Below are 12,720 nucleotides of genomic sequence, written 5' to 3' on the forward strand. Positions count from 1 at the left end.
TTATTTAATTGCCGTTTTTATTTATTTCATTGTGTTTTTCATTTATTTCATGGCGTTTTTATTTATTTCATTGGCGTTTTTATTTATTTAATTATTTATTTATGATTTAATTTTTGGACCAATGTACTTGAAAAGTCATCATGAAATAGATAAAAGTGGTCATGAAAAGTCATCAAGAAATCAATAAAAGAGGCAATGAAAAGTCGCAATGAAATAAATAAAAATGCAATGAAATACAAAACCCAATTAAATAAATAAATGCATTTATTTATTTAATTGTGTTTTTATTTATTTAATTGGGATTTCTATTTATTTCATCGTGTTTTTATTTATTTAATTAGGTTTTTATTTATTTCATTGTGTTTTTGATTTATTTCATTGCATGTTATATTTATATCATTGAGTTATTTATTTATATCATTGTGGTATTTCATATATAATTGTTGGGCCCATACGCTTCCATAGCTGTAGACTCACATTTCCCTCTCTTTGTATTGGCAGAGCTCTTGATCAGTGACGTAACTTGATCAGTGACATCACCAAACCCAGCCCGCCCATCTCTCGTGCCTAGGCCCCTCCCAGCCAAAGTTTATAAAAGTGCCTGTACACCATGCTGGGACTATGGAGTGTGGAGGATTGTTGAATAGAGAGAGAGAGAGAGAGATTTGTAAACCTGCTTTTGATTAGACTGCATAGTGTAAATTGTAGTTGTGTGTTTGTAGTATTTAGTAGTTTAGGTTTAGTTTTAGAGTACGTCAGATAGCCTAGGTTGTGTTTGTAAAAAATAAAAATGTTTGTTTGTTGAGTTTAGTGGACAGGGACAGGTTAGGGATAGTCATGGGTCCAAAGTGTTGTGTTCCCGGGTGCAAAAGCTACACCGGTGTTCAGTGCATCAGTTTCCCGGAGACTCGGACATCAGGCCGCGACAACTGGGTCTAGCAGATGCGCTGCCTCGAGAGGGTGTTTGGCTGCAATCCTGCATTCCCCCTCCGGATACTTTCTCTAACCCACTCCCCCAGGGGCAGTGCCGGTGTTTATCGTGCGTTCCTTTATCGCAAAAGAACTGGGATGTGGAGGCTAAATGATGTCACATCCGTTTTGTTAGCGTTCCATTTGCAGAAAACTTGAGCTTGGAAGTTCACTGTTCATTGGTCAGATCCAGTCGCTAGCCAGGCTAGCCATGGTTAGCAATAACAATTGACAACATGGCATTTCGCGGCATTTTGCGCATACAAACACTGCAGCCTCATGTCCACACAGATAGAAGTAGGCCGTGCTGTGTGTACAGCTGATTTAATGAGACACAAACGTTTTAAATAGTTTGTTTGAAGTAGGGATGTCAATTTTCGGTTAATTTCACTTTCGATTAACCGACGCTAATAATCGATTAACCTAACGGTTAATTCATAATTTTTTAATATAAAAACCCCCCCCCCTTTTTTTTTTTTTTTTTTTTTTGTCTATTTACTCAATGAACTCATGCCCAAACAAGGCGTGTCTATTTAGATGCTGAAATGTTAATGCTTTTTGTGTTAGAATTTCTAACACAAAAAGCATTAACAAGCATTAACAAAAAGCATCAACATTTCAACACAAATTCTTTTTGTGTTAGAATTTCTAACACAAAAAGCATTAACATTTCAGCATCTAAATAGACACGCCTTGTTTGGGCATGAGCTCATTGAGTAAATAGACAATTTTTTTTTTTTTTTTTTTTTTTTTTTTTAATATTAACTGATAGACCGACAGCAATAACCGAACAACGACGTTAGCGATGGTTAATCGATTAACGGTTAACCGTTGACATCCCTAGTTTGAAGTGGTTTCGGCTTATTGTACCGTCGTTTACTATGGTGGGTTTCCCCTAAAAAGGGGCGCGGCCTTGGAGCTGGGCGCTTGAAGACGTGACGCAGTTCTGGTCTATAGGGCCATGCGCTCCGGATGAGGATGGAAGATCTCCCCACGAGCCTGCGTCAGGAGATCTCTGCGGAGAGGCAGAGGCCACGGCGTGCCGCACAGCAGCTATCAGGATCAGAGCATGGCCCCTCTCTCTCACTCTGGCAAGAGTAGGAGTGATCAGCTCTAATGGGGGAAAAGCGTACAGGGGGACACGCGGCCACTCGTGTGCCAAAGCGTCCAGCCCCATCGGCACGCCCTGACCGGTCAGGGAATAAAACAGTGGGCACTGAGCATCCTCTTCCGATGCGAACAGGTCTATCTCCGCCCGACCGTATTTCATCCAGACTTGGGACATCACTTCGCTGTGAAGTTTCCAATCCTTGTAACGGGGGTTGCCCCGGGACAGCAAATCTGCCGCCCGGTTCAATATCCCCGGCACATGCGTGGCTCTCAGTGACAAGTGAGAGTCGCTCCACACAGTCAGTCTGTGTGCCAACATGTGAAGTCAGTAGGAGCGCAGCCCACCCTGTCTGTTGATATACGCCACCACCGTGGTGTTGTCTGTTCTGACCAGGACATGCCTCCCCTTCAGGAAGGGTAGGAAGTGCCTTAGTGCCAGCGAGACCGCCTGGAGCTCCAGAAGGTTTATGTGAAACCCCCTCAGCTGTGAGCTCCATGTGCCATTCGCCAGTCTGCCCTCGAACACGGCTCCCCAGCCTGTCAGAGAGGCATCTGTCGTAACTACTTTTCTTGCCAGGATCGTCCCCATGGAGACGCCCGTTGTCAGGAAAGCTGTGCGTCTCCAGGAACGCAGGGCGAGCGCGCACGCCGATGAGACGGAGACCCTGTGGTGACCGTGGTGCGTCGGACTCAGGTTGAGTGACGTCACCCACCGCTGAACCGGCCTCATGTATAACCGGCCGAGTGGGATCACCACAAGCGCTGACGCCATCAGGCCCAGCAACCTGAGACACACCTTGAATTTTAGCAGCGCCCCTCTGCGAAAAAGTGTCAGACAAGCCCGAAAGGCTTCCTCCCTTTCCGCCGACAGACGTGCCCTGAAGACAACTGAATCTAGATGCAGACCTATAAAAGTGATCTTTTGAGTCGGGGTCAAAACACTTTTCTCCCAGTTTATTGTGAAACCCAGGGCTCCCAGATGCAACGTAAGCTGTCTGGTCTGCGCCTGGATATGCTGGGGTGAATCTGCCAGTATAAGCCAGTCGTCTATATACGTTGCCAAGCGAATGCCCCTCTCCCTCAGGGGGGCGATCGCTGCCTCGGTGCATTTCACAAATACCCTGGGACTCAGTGAGAGTCCGAACGGGAGCACCATGAACTCGTAGGTTATTCCTTTGAAGGCAAACCTGAGATACTTTCTGTGAGGCGGATAAATATGGATGTGAAAGTAGGCGTCTTTCAGGTCTATTGATGCAAACCAATCGCCCGGACGCACACTGCGTAATGCGGCTGCGTTTGTCAGCATTCTGAATCTGTACCGTCTTAGGTATCCGTTCAGAGCCCGCAGATCCAGTATCGGTCGCAGACTTCCTCCTTTCTTGGGGACCAGAAAATACCTCGAGTAAAAACCGATGTGGTTCTGTTCTGATGGTACCATCTGAATAGCCCCCTTCTTCTGCAGCGAGGTTATTTCCTCCTGCAAAACACGGGCTTTTTCCCCACGGGCCTGTGACTGCAGTATCCCGTTGAACCGCGGTGGTGTTGATGCGAATTGGAGCCTGTAACCCTTTGTTACAGTCTTTATGACCCAATCTGATGCCACACACGCCCGCCACTGCTGAGCCCGGTCCGCAAGCGGGCCCAAAGCCGGCCTCGTTGCTAAACCGGGCTGAGCAGGCACTGTGAGATGAGCCTTCGCGGCACCCGTACTCACTGTGTCTTGCTGGCTTGGTCGTTGCACCACAGGCAGAGCAATGGCTCCCCCGTGCGGCGTAACGAGGGCTTGCCCGCTCATGTTCCTGGCTTGCGCCACGTTCATTATTATTAATGTCTTTTCTTTTATTGTTTTCACAATATTGGGCTGCGCCCTCGACTCGTGGCCTGGATGCGCGCCTGTAAACATCTTTAATGAACGTTTTACATTGGGAAAGGAGGGACACTGGTATGTGCTTGTGTAACATTTGAACTGTGTTACACTTGTGCGATACAGCTGCGGCTCCACTGAGCTCTCTGCTGGGCAAACCCTTCTCTTCTTCCCGTGGCTGTGAACTGAGCACCGATGTGGCCTCTGCACGCCTCTTGGAGAGCCCGGAACATGCTCTCTGTAACTGGTTTAGGAACAGAACATCCCTCGGGGGTAGCGAATCGGTCGTCTGACTGGACCCGTCGTCTTCCCCCGGCAACAGCGCACTAAGTACGCCTCTTCTTCCTTGCCCCCGTCGTGGCGGGAGGACCAGCCTGGTCTCCCTGCGTCACCACGGCGGCGAAGGTTTTCTTCCCCCACGCGCCTCTCTGTTCTGGCGGCTTGCCGTGTCCCCGTCCGCCCGTCTGGGGTGGGCCGGTGGAGGGCTGTCGCTTGGGACCACCGCGGTAGCCTGGTCGGGCGGTAGCCTGGGCGAACTGCCTGGGTGCAGCAGCGGGGTGGGGAGGGGGTGGCGCTCTCCTGGGCAGGCAGAGGTGTAGCGCTTCACCTTCCTTCTTTTTCTCCTCACAGCGTTTTTGCATGGAGGCAACGGCTGGACCGAACAGGCCCTTAGGATCCACGGGGACGTCCAGGAGCTGGGTCTTCTCCCTCTGGGACAGGCTGGATAGGTTAAGCCATCTAGCCCTCTCCTGGGTGACCATCATCGCCATGGCACGTCCGGATGATTGCACGGCGCATCTATGCAGACGCAGGCAGAGATCCGTAACCACACACACCTCATCCCACACTTGTGTGGAGGGTGAGGCTCGCATGTCGTCCTGTAATTCGGCCTGGTAGGCTATTAGCAGGGACGATGCATTCAAAGCCTTCACTGACGTGGCGACACACTTGTACGCTTTCTCCGTCAGTGATGATTAGGGCTGGGTATCGAGTTTCGATACTTACTTGGCACCGAAATGAAAACATCGATACTAAGGGGTATCGAAGCCTCCCTTGTCAATCGATACCAATTTTCGATACCAAAACAAAACAGCGTCACTGAGCCTATAATCATGCGACATGCTTGCACACCACGCTCTAATACGGCTGGTGATTGGCTGTCATGTAGAAGCATGCAGGGAAATTTACGCCCACTTTAGCCGGTGTGGGTTTGTTGTGAGGCAGGCAGCGTGCAGTGCGGAGACAAGTGGAACTGGGACTGGTTTCCACAGACGAGAGAAATAATCGAGAGGTGGGTCAGCTTTACCGCAAGTTGTTGTTGATGTTAGCGGTTATCAGATCCCTCAGTCTGACAGTCTGGCTGTGAGTTGTATCTAGCATTAGATCGTTTAATTAATTGGCGCGGTAACGTTATGCGCAAGCGGGCATTGTGTATTTTTAGCAACTCGTTAACAAACGCTGATGTCATGATAGTTTGTTGAATGTAAATGCGATTCACTTTGTGCCATTAAGGCTATATTGATAGGCTAGTCAATGCTCAACTATTGTCTTCCATGCATGAAGTGGAGCTGTCTCATCAGTTTTGACAAGAATGACGTTCTGTTGCAGCAGTGAGCATTAAACACTGATCTGCAATGCTAGCGTTAGATGTTCAATTAGTGTTAACGCTATATGCAAGCGGGCAGTTATCGCCCATTATGTATTTTTAGCAACTCGTTAACAAACGCTGATGTCATGATAGTTTGTTGAATATAAATGGGATTCACTTTGTGCCATTATTGATAGGCTAGTCAATGCTCAACTATTGTCTTCCATGCATGAAGTGGATCCATCTCATCAGTTTGGACAAGAATAGAGTTCTGTTGCATCAGTGAATATTAAACACTCATTTGGAACTCTCCATTTGGCACTGAAAACTATTCCACTGATTTATTTGTTTTATATTTCTTTCCTTTGTAGTACTCCAATATTTTTTTTGTAGGGACAGCAATAAGTTTAGACAACTTAAAGTTATGTTAAATACAGTAGGTTTTTTTTTCTGCTGTAAAACTTGAAAAAAAAAAACTAAAGATTTGTATCATAATTGTCAATGTGTAATGCAGTTTTATTTTTGTTAAAATGGATTTTTCTAAAAATTGGTATCGAAAAAAGTATCGTTCAGGAACCGGTATCGAAACGGTATCGATATCGAAAAATTTTGAACGATACCCAGCCCTAGTGATGATTGAAAACACTCTGCCTTGGAGGGCAGGCCTGGCCCCGCCGAGGCCATGGTGTTCTTCTGAGTGGGGTGGAGGTGGGAAGCCAACACCGGTTCGACCGGCGGCAGGTGGGCGAAACCTTTCTCTTCCATCCTGGCCCAGTCTAACGACGACCCTCCCAGGACGGGGTTCTTACACGTTAGGGGATTATCCCATGACCGGGTAGCCTCCTCCAAGCACTCAGGGAAAATCGGCAGCAGCTGATTTGCCGAGGGCTTGGTTGTGGGCAGTCTCCGCCCTTCGTAACGAGACCTTGCGGTCTCGGCGAGGGCTTCGGGCCACACTATGCCTAGCTTCGCAGCCGCTCTCTGGCAAACATCGTGCAGGTCCGTGCCGGCGGTCGGGTCTGGAGGGCCGACGCCGAAGAATCCCACAGCCACCGGCTTTGCAGCCGGTGCGATGTCAAACGGCGCTTAGCCACTGTCCTCCTCATCATCGGAGCCCAAGCTGACAGGCTCGTCTCCCGACTCAGAGGCTTCGCCCAAGACGTCGTCTTCCCCGGCCGCGAGGCCGTCGTCAAACTCGTTGTCGGGGCCGGTCAGAGGGATTAGCTCGTCGACCTGGTCGTCCCAGCTCGCCCCCGCGTGGATGTCTCCTCGGGGGCTCTCAGTTAGTTCCTGTGGTGGGGGAGTGGATACCCCCAGCATAGGATCCATCGCAGGCATGCTGGCCTGGCGTGTCAGCCTGCGTCTGCGAGTTTTATTCGAGAAGCGTGCACAGTGCTCGCAGGCAGTCGGGGATAGCATCGCGTCTTGGGCATGTTGCAGCCCGAGGCACGCTGAGCACACTAGGTGAGTGTCTGCTCCCGAAATTTTTTTGCCGCAAATGCACGTCTTCGCCGCCGGAGGGTTGGCTTTACCCGTGGTGGGGATAAGTGCCGGCTCCGACATCGCTCAAGCTAGTATGATGGCTAGCCGTAGCAGCTAACGTTTGGATACGAACTAGCCGCTAGACTCAGAAAGTGGAACCGTACCGTGTCGGGATATCGCTCGTTGACCGAGGTGTAAGCTCGCTCTGTAAGCAGTGATGCTAGTCCCTCATCCACCGTACTGTCCTTCCGAGGTATGCTTCAGGAGCGAGAAGAGGTTTTAGACTGAGGGTAAGGACGTGACGTCAGGCTCTTATAGTAGGGGAAGCTCCCTCCCCCTAGGGAGCAGACGTCACGTCCGTCGGCCAGTCAGGACTGGCGTAATGCAATAAATGCTTCTAGGAAACAGCGCAGATGGCGTGTTCCCATAGTGAGATACCGAAACGAATGTTGAAAGAGAACCGCTCTTGCAAACTGTCCAAAGCTTGTAGACGAAGCAGATGCACGAAGCGCAATATGGAAGTATTTCGCTTACGTTACTGATAGCGAGGGCAAGCCCACGGACCCATCAAAGCCAGTCTGTAAAAAGTGCTTCAATGCGACGCAGGCGAACGGATATATTTCTCTCCGACAGGCAGCCCAACTTGTTCAAAGAGTTCAGTTCAAAGACCGACAGGTTAGCGAATGTGAAGGATAACATACATGCCCTCATAAGTCAAACGAGTGTGATTTATTGTGTGACAAGCAAACTTGTTTCACCATCGGAGGCAATTAAAGCAGTGATGGGATCAGAGTGTGATTGTTTGTTTGTACAGGGAAATAACATTACCATCCACCCCTGTCTCACAGCCACAGATGTGTGTGTGTGTGTGTGTGTGTGTGTGTGTACACATGTACGTACGTGACAAACACAGCATTAGAGCTCAACTCTGGACCAGAGCAGGAGAGCAGGCCCGTGACTAATGAAGAGATACAACCTAGTGTTGCTGTGGAAACGGCATCCTCCCCGGATCAGCCAGACCGTGCGAGGGGCAGCAGTGTTGTTATTAAAGGGAACATACTGACACACACACACACACACACACACACACACACACACACACACACTGTCCCTTGTGATAAATAATGACACAACACAACCTAGATCAACTGATGAGATTGAGTTTACAGTATGTCATCACCGTCATCAGTATGTGATCACCCGGCCACAAGTTTCCATCAATTCAATCAACCTTCTCTCTCTCTCTCTCTCTCTCTCTCTCTCTCTCTCTCTCTCTCTCTCTCTCTCTCTCTCCCTCTCTCTCTCAATTTTCAATTTCAAATAGCTTTATTGGCATGAAAAGACAGTGCTTATATTGCCAAAGCAAATACACATATTCACAGTACAATAAGAAAATTATAATAATAAATGAATGTACAGTCGAAGATGTATAATGTACAAACAGTCCAAATTTACAGTCAAAGATATATGTACATATACACTTCCCCAAAAATGGGGCATTCTGACTTAAAATTTTTACAAACAGTAATTGTCAAATAGAAAATAAAAATAAAATAAATAAAATAAGTAAAATAAATAAAATAAGAATAAGAGTAAAAATGAAATGAAATAGAAATAAATAAAAATAAAAATAAAATGAGCTGGTGTGTTTCACTGGATGTCTCTGAGGTTGTGGCAGGAGGCCAGATATTTAGCTGCTAATATGCAGCAGTTTGGTTTTTCTCCTAATAGGTATTTAAGCTTGTCTCTTTCTGATTGTGTTTCGAATTCTTGGTATTTGTGTATAATTTTGGGGAAGAATGATGCTCTAATTTCTGCATATTTGTCACAGTGTAGTATAAAGTGTGTCTCTGTTTCTACTGTGTTCTGTGTGCACCGTGAACATAGCCTGTCCTCCCTGGGTAGCCAGGTCTGTCTGTGGCGACCGGTCTCTAGGGCCAGGCTGTGTCCACTGACTCTGTACCTAGTCAATGTCTTTCTTAATTTGTCATCAGTCACGGTGGTCAGATATTCTGCCACCGTGTACTGTCTGTTTAGGGCCAAATAGCACTCCATTTTACTTTGAGTTTTTGTGGTGTCTTTCCAATGGGTGATGTATTTGTCTTTTTGTCTTGTTATAATTTGGTTGGGCCAGATTGTCTGTGGGGTGTCCTGAGGCTCTGTAGGGTTGGTTGAGGTTAGGGGACTGAGTCTCAGGACTAGTTGGCAGAGGGGACTCTTGTCTTTGTTCATCTCGTGGTGTTTTAGGGCTTTGTGGTGGAAGGTTTGGGGGTCGCTTGTTTTTAGGTGATCATAGAATTTGATAGCTCTTTTTTCAATTTTTATTTGGAGGGGGTATTGGCCTAATTCTGCTCGACAGGCATTATTTGTGGTTTTCCTATGGAGGTGTAGTATACTTTTACAAAAGTCCAAATTAAGTGTTTCGATTGGATGTTTGTCCCAATTTGTAAAATGTTGGTATTTGCTCAGCGGTCCCCAAACTTCGCTGCCATATAGAGCAATGGGTTCTATGACTGATTTCAGAATCTTTAGCCAGGTTTTAATGGGAATGTCTATTTTAATGTTTCTTTTGATTGCATAGAATGCTCTTTTTGCCCTGTCTCTTAGGTCATTCACAGCCGTGATGAAACTACCCTCTCTCTCTCTCTCTCCCTCTCTCTCTCTCTCTCTCTCCCCCTGTCTTATCTGCAGCTCTCCAGCTCTCTGTCTGTCCAACTGAACTTCTGTCCTCCTTCCTCTTCCTTTCTCTCTCTCTCCCTCTCTCTTTGCTTTCCCTCCCTTTTTTCCACGAGGGGAAATTTCCCTTGGCAGCACTCCTCTGCTTCTTCCTGGATGATGATGATAATGATGATGATTCCGGAAGCCATTTGTTTCTGTCAACCCAGCTGGTGTAAACGCACAGAATTTGCGCTTTGTAGTTAGTAGGGATGTCACAATATATCGTCCCACAATATATCGCGATATCAAAACGTGACAATATGTATCGTTGAGATGAAATCTCATATCGTGAGAAAAAGAAGCTGAACATGGTGGCACTGATCTGCATCTGATTGCATGCTCGCTCTCCTTTTCATTGCTTTGTTTGAACAGACGAGGGACGTTACAGACACAGAGGATGAAAATAGTGAAATGACTCAAATTAGCGTGGAGGATGCCCCCTCAAATCGATCGCAAAAGAATATTGTTAAAATATCGTGTCGTATCGTTATCATGAACCCAATATCGTGTGTCGTATCGTATCATGAACTGAGTGTATTGTGACACCCCTAGTAGTTAGTGATGTTTTTAAAGTTGACCTCCCTTGACACAAAAAACAGTTAGATTTTTTTTAAATATAATTTTTTTCTTCCTGTGACGAACCTGCCAATGAAAACTTGGCTGATGAAGACTCTTCTCGTCGACTAACTGTTGGTTGACTGTTTAGTCGTAGAGATGATTGTGGGGCCCAGAGATTCACACAGACAGTCACACACACACACAGCAAACCAGTAGAGCAGCACATTTGTAGCTTAGAAGAGTTTTTCTTATTAGGCAGCAGGTAGCCAAGTGGATAGAGTCCATCCTTCCACCTGGACAATCTGGTATCAAGCCTCCACCCTGCTGAAGTGTCTTTGAGCAAGACACTGAATCCCTGCTCTGTCTGTAGCTGACTCTGACCTCTGACCTCCCTTTGAATGAGAGGAAGAGAAGAGAGGATTCCCCCACAGGAAGTCATTAGTCGGGTTTCCATCCACCTGTTTTGATGCGAAATTTCAATTTGCGCATAAAAAAACTGAGTGGAAATGCTGCCTAATTCGCAAAAACCTCCAAATATCGCAAAAAAGTTTTCACGCTTGAGGGAGGCGGAAAAGTCGAGTGTATCGATAAAAGGAAAATGCGAAACGTGCGGTGGAAACAGTTTATGCGATATTCCGTTGTCTCCATTCAAAAACAACACAGTTTGCCTTGATCACTGCAAAACATGACATGCCGTGTGTAGCCTCCACACAATAGGGCTACTGTGCACACGGTAAATAATGGTACGCGCAGCACACAGTGTACCCGCCGTGGTAAACCGAAGAAGACTGGGATATTAACTTTAATCACTTCTAGACTTGAAGAAATTGTATTCACTTACTATCTGCTCCGTGGATTACCATTTTACAATTTGGGAGCCGAAATTGTAACATAGCAACGTTGGTCCACAAATGTTGCTATTTTACAATTTTTTTGGAGATCGGGTTGGGATTATAACGTTAGTTTGCGGAGTCACACCTGGTAATCCAGAAATGGCGTTATGTTACCTTTTGTCTAGATCATCAAGAAACTTTAAATGAATAATGTTAGATGTGTTTAATAGAGCTGTACATCGGGTCTAGCAGCTGATCAGCAACTCAGACAGCCTCAAACACCAGGTGATTGACAGCTCTATAATTCGCAAAATAGCACTGGATGGAAACGCGCATTGTTTCGCATTTTATTTTGCCGACTTTCTGAAAATTCGATTAAAAGTTGCGATTGGATGGAAACCCAGCTACTGGTGTGCCGTGGACACCTCTTAGCCGTGGACACCTCTTAGCCGTGGACACCTCTTAGCCGTGGACACCTCTTAGCCGTGGACACCTCTTAGCCGTGGACACCTCTTAGCTGTGGACACCTCTTAGCCGTGGACACCTCTTAGCCGTGGACACCCGTGGACACCTCTTAGCCGTGGACACCTCTTAGCCGTGGACACCTCTTAGCTGTGGACACCTCTTAGCCGTGGACACCCGTGGACACCTCTTAGCCGTGGACACCCGTGGACACCTCTTAGCCGTGGACACCTCTTAGCCGTGGACACCTCTTAGCCGTGGACACCTCTTAGCCGTGGACACCTCTTAGCCGTGGACACCTCTTAGCCGTGGACACCTCTTAGCCGTGAACACCTCTTAGCCGTGGACACCTCTTAGCCGTGGACACCTCTTAGCCGTGGACACCTCTTAGCCGTGGACACCTCTTAGCCGTAGACACCTCTTAGCCGTGGACACCTCTTAGCCGTGGACACCTCTTAGCCGTAGACACCTCTTAGCCGTGGACACCTCTTAGCCGTGGACACCTCTTAGCCGTAGACACCTCTTAGCCGTGGACACCTCTTAGCCGTGGACACCTCTTAGCTGTAGACACCTCTTAGCCGTGAACACCTCTTAGCCGTGGACACCTCTTAGCCGTGGACACCTCTTAGCCGTGGACACCTCTTAGCCGTGGACACCTCTTAGCCGTGGACACCTCTTAGCCGTGGACACCTCTTAGCCGTAGACACCTCTTAGCCGTGGACACCTCTTAGCCGTGGACACCTCTTAGCTGTAGACACCTCTTAGCCGTGGACACCTCTTAGCCGTGGACACCTCTTAGCCGTGGACACCTCTTAGCCGTGGACACCTCTTAGCCGTGGACACCTCTTAGCCGTGGACACCTCTTAGCCGTGGACACCTCTTAGCCGTGGACACCTCTTAGCCGTGGACACCTCTTAGCTGTTGTAAATCACTGTAAATCATGGCATCTTGGGCCTTATTGCTTAATTTGAAACCTAGCTTACTTCCTGTTAGCTACAGTATTGTATTAGCAAACACTGCAACAGGAAGTGAGCTAGGGTGGATTTAGAATGTTGATGTTGTCAAGTTAAAAGCGTCTATAGCCTACAGTACCACAGGAAATCCTATACTAACATAGCTGTGTCATATTTCTGTTG

The sequence above is a fragment of the Poromitra crassiceps genome, assembly GCF_964638095.1.
Source record: "Poromitra crassiceps genome assembly, chromosome: 18".
In the NCBI taxonomy this organism is placed as follows: domain Eukaryota; kingdom Metazoa; phylum Chordata; class Actinopteri; order Beryciformes; family Melamphaidae; genus Poromitra; species Poromitra crassiceps.